A 7,102-nucleotide genomic window follows, 5' to 3' on the forward strand; every position below is an offset into this window, starting at 1 on the left:
GTGACAGTCCCAAGTCCATCTGTGGGGGATCTAACGCAGGCTACCTGCAAACGCTGTTTGCCAAATGGCAGACGTTAGATTCCAGCATTAGAACTACAGGGCAGCAGCGTCCCTGCAGACCCATACGCCAGGGAGGGAGTTTGGGCGCAATGCATGCTGTGGGCAGGGTACATGTGGGACGCTGAGCAGGAGAAATGGGAACACCTGGGGGGGAACATTGCCAAGTCCTGTCATGAGGCAATGGTCTAACATGCACCAGGTTCCAGCCCTGGCTTGAATAATACCCTGGTAGCTGGTAAAATATGTCACCCGTTTCTCATGCTAGCAGATTTTCCAGTCCTCTGTCAAAGGGCTGTGAGAATAATTAGGGGGAGGGCCAGCCAGTGAAGTCATTTCATGCTTGTAAAGTGTTTGTAAATGCGCGATGCTCTTGTCATCACTTGCTAAGCTCATGGCCTGGGCTGGGGGAATCAGATAAGTTGCACTGACTCCAGTACACACAGGCAGCATGGGCTGTGTTCAGCCCTGCTGCTAGGGTACAATCGCTCCATAATAAAGCCATTGCGCTGAACGGCTGCAGTGTTCCACCCCAGAGGAGGCTGCGTTAACCAGGGAAGATGCTCTGAACAAAGCTGGGGCCTTGGAAAGATTTCTGCTGGCTTTAGGTCTCTGTTTTTACAAAAATCAGAGGACACAGATTCTCAGCTGGTTTCAATGAAGCTTACACCAACTATGTGTCTCTCCCAAAGATGGAGAAAGACCTAGGGGCCTTCAGAGGTGGCTGTGGGTTAGTTCTTGTCTGGTCCAGGAAGGATGGCTTGGCAGTTAGAGCGCCTGGCTGGGAGCTGGGTTTAATTCCCTGCTCTGCAATAGACTTCCTGTGGGACTCTGGGCAAATCACATACACCCACCCCCTGAAAGGTGGGTAACTAGTTTCTGCGCCTCAGTTTCCCCCCCTGTAAAGCAGGGCTGGTAGCAGTGCCCTGCCTCGCTGGGATGCTAACTCCATTAAAGCTTGGGGTGCTCTGGGTAACAGGGGACAGGGACATTCCTTAGAGAGATGCTGGCAAGAGCCTTGCACGGATATATCCTCAAGCGTTTCACCTAACATATGAGTAGCTCTAAACCACCTCCCCAGCCCCCTGGCATTGCTCATCTTTGCTGCCCATTCTCTCCCCGCCTCGCCTTCCCCAGAGCAGGGCGCCTTGGAAATCCAGCTCCAAATTCCACAGCTCGGCCTCGTCTTCATTTTAGCGGCTTTTAAAATTTAATAAGCTAATAACTTAGAGGCACCAGTTTTGATCCCCCACCCCCATCTGCCTAAAGTGCTTCCTCATCCGAGCAGCCCAAACAGGCCTGGCTTTGTTCTGGGCATTCATTAACTTCCCCGCCTCTTCATATTCTCGGAGCCAGAAGTTCCAGGGTCTGGGAGGCCCGGGCAGCTAGGAAGATGCACGTTTCCTATTTGATTCCTCTCGCCTCTTGATTGTCTCTCCCTCCCGCCTCCGGGCACCAGGGCAGCTGCAAACCCCCCTCCCCAAACTCAGCCCCACCCCTCTGCCTCCAGGGATGTAGCAGAGGTCAGAGGTCGAGACAGTCAGTGGCATCTTTTTGTGCTGAAGCCCCTCGCAGAGTCAGAAGGGAAAAGGAAATGAACGAGTGGGGGGGCCTGGCAGAGCTGGGGGTCCTCCCGGGGCGTCAGACATGGTTAGAGGCCAACAATGCTCCACGGTACGGCCTGCAACCTCCAGCTGTCCCCTTAGCTGTCTTTCTCCCGGGCCCCCCAGCCCAATGATCGCAACCCGGGACTGCTTGTCGGACCCCCAAACGGTGGCTCTGGTGGGGGGGAATGGCAGCCTCTGGAGCGCCACCCGCTCTTTGCAGCAGGCAGCGGGGGGCGCCCAAGCAGAGGGCACCCTCGAAGGAGGGCATGCAGGGGAGCGAGGTGAGGTGCGGCTCCTGTGGGTGGGGAGTCTGTCAAGTTGTCCCTTTAACCCAGCTCTTGCCAGAGGCGATGCAACCTGAACTCCCTCTTGCTCCAGTGGAGGACGCGTGACGAGAAGGCGGGGCAGACGGACACACTAGGAGTGGGGAGAACTTGCCCTGGGGCAGCAGAGCAGGAGGACGAGTGGGCAAGTAGCTAAAGCACAGAGGGTGGGGATTGGGGATTCAGGACACCTGGGTTCTAGCCCCAGCACGGCCAGTGGTGAACTTGGCCAAGGGAGGGAGTTGGGCTCGGCCAGGGGATGGTGCTTTATAGCCGGTGAGAGGGATGTACGGTAGCTGGAAGGGGCAGCCACTGAATTACTGCCCACAGTCTCTGCTATGCTTGTCCCAGAGGGGACAGTGGTTCTCAAACCTTTGTACTGGTGACCCCTTTCACAGTGCAAGCCTTTGAGTGCAACCCCCCTTGTAAATCAAAAACACTTTTAAATATATTTAACACCATTATAAATGCAGGAGGCAAAGTGGGATTTGGGGAGGAGGCTGACAGCTCATGACCCTCCATGCAATAACCTCGCGACCCCCTGAGGGGTTCAAACCCCTGCCACTTGGGGTATCATCAACCAACCACAACCCATACTCAATGGGGAGCCCCATCCTGAAATCAGCCCCTCAAACCCCCCAACCTCGCCAAGCTCCTCATCAGAAGCAAGCAACCCACAGACCAGGACACACCAACCCAAAGCCCCTGCTAGAACAACAGATGCAAAACCTGCGGGCATATCTCCACCGCTGCAATGATCCACACACCTTTCAAGATCCACCGTCTGACACATGCCTATCAGATCATGTGGGGTACCTCAGCCAGTGCACTAAATGCCCCGCTAACCCCTATGGCGCTGACACCAGACAATCACCCCGCTCTCCAATGAACTCTCACAGGAAAATGATAAAAGAGAAACACACGCTTCACAAGCGATCACTCTGAGTCTGACCTCTCAGTCCTCATCCTCAGAGGAAACCTGGACAAGCCTGGGAGCTTAAATTCATAACTCTGGTAGACACCAAAAATCATGGACTGAACAGAGACCCTGGATTTATGGCTTATTACAACCATCTGTAACCCACTAACCCCTCTTCTTGTCCAATGATTGCAGGGGTGTTAACGGGCCGCTCTACGCTGACAGTCCCTTACAATATGTGCTAACTATTTATGCTAAACACCTTGCATTTAGTGGTGACGCTGGGAGTACCTTTGCCAGCCCTGCAGAAGAGCAGCGTGTGGCTCAAAAGCTGGTCTCTCTCCCCACCAGAAGTTGGTCCAATAAAAGATGTGACCTCCCCAACCTCCTCTCTCTAATATCCTGGGACTGACTCGGCTACAACTATACTGTCGGGTCAGCACTGAGACCCACCCACTCATCATAGGGTGGGGGTAATGGACACGTGGGGGGCCACGCATGGAAGGAACAATCAAGCTACTAGTAGAGGGCAGGGAGCGGAACGCATCTCATACCCGACACCTTCAACCAAGTTCTCAGCAGAGACAATGCAGCTTGGACTGCCCTCCCTTTCCCCAGAGGCAGGGCAGAGGCTGGGAGCTTGCCCTCCTCCAGCTCTGCCTACCCCTCTCCCGGGTCCTCGGGCCAGTAACTAAAGAACTGGGCATGGAGCAGTAGGGCCTCCCCAGAAGAGGCACATTGCAAACAGCAACACTGTGCACAGACAACCTCCCACCCCAGGGAGCAGCTGCCCCAACGCCCTCAGGCGCCACTAGCCTGTTTATTTTAAACAGCATCTCAGCAACACTTGCCGTAAGTTGCATCATTTCTATTGCCCCCGGCAAAGGGCGGTAAGGGTGGTTCGAAACCAAACCCAGAGCCTGGCATTCCCCCGCTCCCTTCTTTTTGCCACCTTTGCATATCATATAGGCATATTTGCACTGGAGTGTGATGTAAAAAGCTTTGGATTTTACGATACCCACTCTGAAAGCTGTACGTTTTAAAATGATCAAAGGAAATACTTTTGCACCCAGCGGAAAGTTAGCCTGTGGCACTCCGTGACACACGACACCGAGAGCTTAGGTAGACTTCAAAAGAGGACTGGACCTTAGTATTGATTGCAAGAACACGCCGAGTTAAACCAGGCTTTTTTTGTTTTGCTAAGAGTTGTGAGAAGGAGAGAAACCTTCTGGGCATAAACCAACCTCTAACTAATGGGCAGTAACGGGGTCAGGATGGATCATTGCCTGAGGGCAAGTTATCTCATCACTGTGGGGTTCTTGCACCTTCTTCTGAAGCAGCTGGTGCTGGCCACTATCAGAAACAGGGTCCTGGACTAAGTGGACCCACTGGTCTGAACCAGTCTGGCACTTTCTCTGCTCCTGTTCTTGAGAGGAAGCATCAGCCAGTGGTTAGGTTGAAAGCTTGGGGTTCAGGAGACCTCAGTTCAATTCCCTCTCTGCCACAGACTCTGTGCGACCTTGGGCAAGTCACTTGATCTCTCTCTCTGTGCCTCCATTTCTGCAGCTGTACAATAGGGATAAAAGCCCTGCCCTGCCTCCCAGGAGGTTGTGAGGATAAATACATTAAAGATTGTGAAATGCACAGACACTCCAGTGATGGGATCTGTGTAAGTACCAGATCGGGAGATGTTCTTAGGGATAGCTGAGCATTCCTGGCCCAAACCTAGATGGACTGAGCCCCCCACGCAGACAACATAGTCGAAGCTCCACTTTGTGCCTCGCTCAGCTAGGCAGTCACAGCTGGGGAACTAAACGGTGACCAGACAGAACACTCAGCCGCTTCAGATGAGGCGAGGCATTGCCACAGAGCCCGCTGCAGAGAAGTTATTTACTTTCCATGTGCTTTGCATAATTTCCCTTGCCACCTTTCCTAATTATCAAAGCAAACTGGCTCGGAACAAGGGAATTCTCCAGCACGCCTCATCTTCCTGCAGAGAAGGCAAGGCTGGATGCGTGGTGCCAGCTAATGTGAACGCAGCCGGCTGTAGCATAAGATCAAGCAGAAATAGAAACTGGATCATGTCCTGAAAAGATCGACACAAAACAGGGGCAGGGAACAGTAGGAAGGGGTGTGGTCCCATGGTTAAAGCAGAGGACTGGGATTCAGGACTCCTGGGTTCTAGGCCCAGCTCTGCCACTGGTGGACCCGGGCAAGTCTTTTCACCACTCCGTGCCTCAGTTTCCCCATCTGGAAATTTGGGAGTGTGCTGCACCCACCTGATGCATTTTGATCATAAACTCTTTGGGGGAGGGACTGCCTTTGCGTTGTGGGCATACATCCGGCACAAGGACTGTGCTACCACACTACCCATATTAAACAATCCATAGTCATTCATATTTCTAGCTACTCATATGGCCCTCATTATTGTAGACTCCGATAATCTCATTCATTAATGGACTTTATCCTGCCAACACCTTTCCCCAGGGTCAGACACAAAGTGAGTAGCAGAGTCGACAACTGAAACTAGGTCTCCGGCGTCCCTACCCACTAAACCATCCTTTGCACCCCTGATGCGCATCTCCTTTGTAAAGAGCTTTGAAGTCGACTGCTGATAAGAAATAGGTATTATTATCTAGGCACTGGGACATCCCTAAATGAAAGAATCTATAGAAGTGCATGAGAAACAGAAGTGCTGACTAGTTTGTCTTCTGGATTTCTGCATTATTTTCTCCAGCATGAGGCACAAGAAGATTTTTACCTCTTACTCCAAACAAATCACCTCTAACTTCAATGCTTTTATGTTTATTGCAAAGGCTAAGAGGAAATCAAAGTCAATGGCAAAAAAAAAAAATCAAATTATTTTCGACATCCATGTACAGAATAAGCCTGGCGGTCAGGTACCGGGAAGGCATTTATTCACCACTGCTTATTAGCATTAGGAACGCTCTAATTAATGTGTATAATCGCCGGAATGATGGAGAAGTGTATCAGGGGAGTTATAAACTTTTCCATCCCTGCAGCTGAGGACTGCTGCAGCTAAAGCAGGATGGGCAGTGGACGCTGGCGACAGAAGCCAGAGCCCCGACCAAGATGCAGCCCTGACAACAGAGCAGCCACTGTGATTTATAAAAGCAGCTAGCAGACCAGCCAGGGGAACGAAAGGGGACTGAGCTGGGTAGTTTCAAAGTGAGGACTCGGCCTCCTCTGGAGACATCTGAAGTCTAAATGAATGCAGGGAGGGGACGGCTTGGGAATAGGAGAATGAGCTTTTCCAGTGCTAGGTCACGGCTATGAATCCACATGGAGCACGCAACAGCTGAAAGCCATTGGGTAGCTGCATGACAGCAGTTCCGTCTGCTCCCAGTAAGATGAGTCTTTGTATCCCAAAACCCACAACTGGCATGGAGCCCTGGGTTTACATGTCAGGGGTGAGGCCAAAGGACTGGATAAGCCATGGAAACAACTTCACCCCCCTTCCACACCACGACTCTGAGTGACGAGGGTTTGCCCCGTGTTGGTCATGGGTAAAGATAGGATTGTATTGGTCACGGCTGGCAAGCCAGCACCTTTCCCCAGTGCTAGCTCCATTTTAATCACAAATCCTTTGCCTTCTTTAGTACAGTTCCTGCCAGGCTCTCAAAGCAGTTTATAAATGGAAATGAATCAAGTCTCACCACGCTCCTATGCAACAGGACAACATCCTTCCTGCTTGCAGATCAGGAAACTGAGGCACGGGGGAAGTGATTCACTCAGGGAACAGAAATCTGGGCTACTGCCGCCTCATGTCCTATCACCTGTTAGATCTCACTGCCCTCCCAGAAGTCCTGACTCCTCAATCCTGTTTCGCTTAAAAAGAAGAGAGGCACAAGAGCGAACTGAGTCATTCGCTGACTACAGCAGGACAGGGAAACGTTCCGAGGGCTAGTTCCTTGCTTTCACCCTTTTGATTAGGCGAGGCTGCTGGCAACCAGGGTTATTGAGAGACTAAAAAATCCCAAACCCAGAGCAAATTTTGGGCTGTCAGTCAAGTGACTTTTGGTGTGTTCCAGCATTGGCAGCAGCGTGGAAAATTTGTCTTTGCTGCTCCGCTTTCTAGCCTGGCCCCTTGCTTCTCCTTTCCCTTTGTCAGCCTGTGATAGGAGGGTTGCTTATTGCACTGTCCACAGGGAGACCTATTGGCCATCTATGGAGTG

The sequence above is a fragment of the Chrysemys picta genome, chromosome 20 (assembly GCF_011386835.1).
Source record: "Chrysemys picta bellii isolate R12L10 chromosome 20, ASM1138683v2, whole genome shotgun sequence".
NCBI classification, from domain to species: Eukaryota; Metazoa; Chordata; order Testudines; family Emydidae; genus Chrysemys; species Chrysemys picta.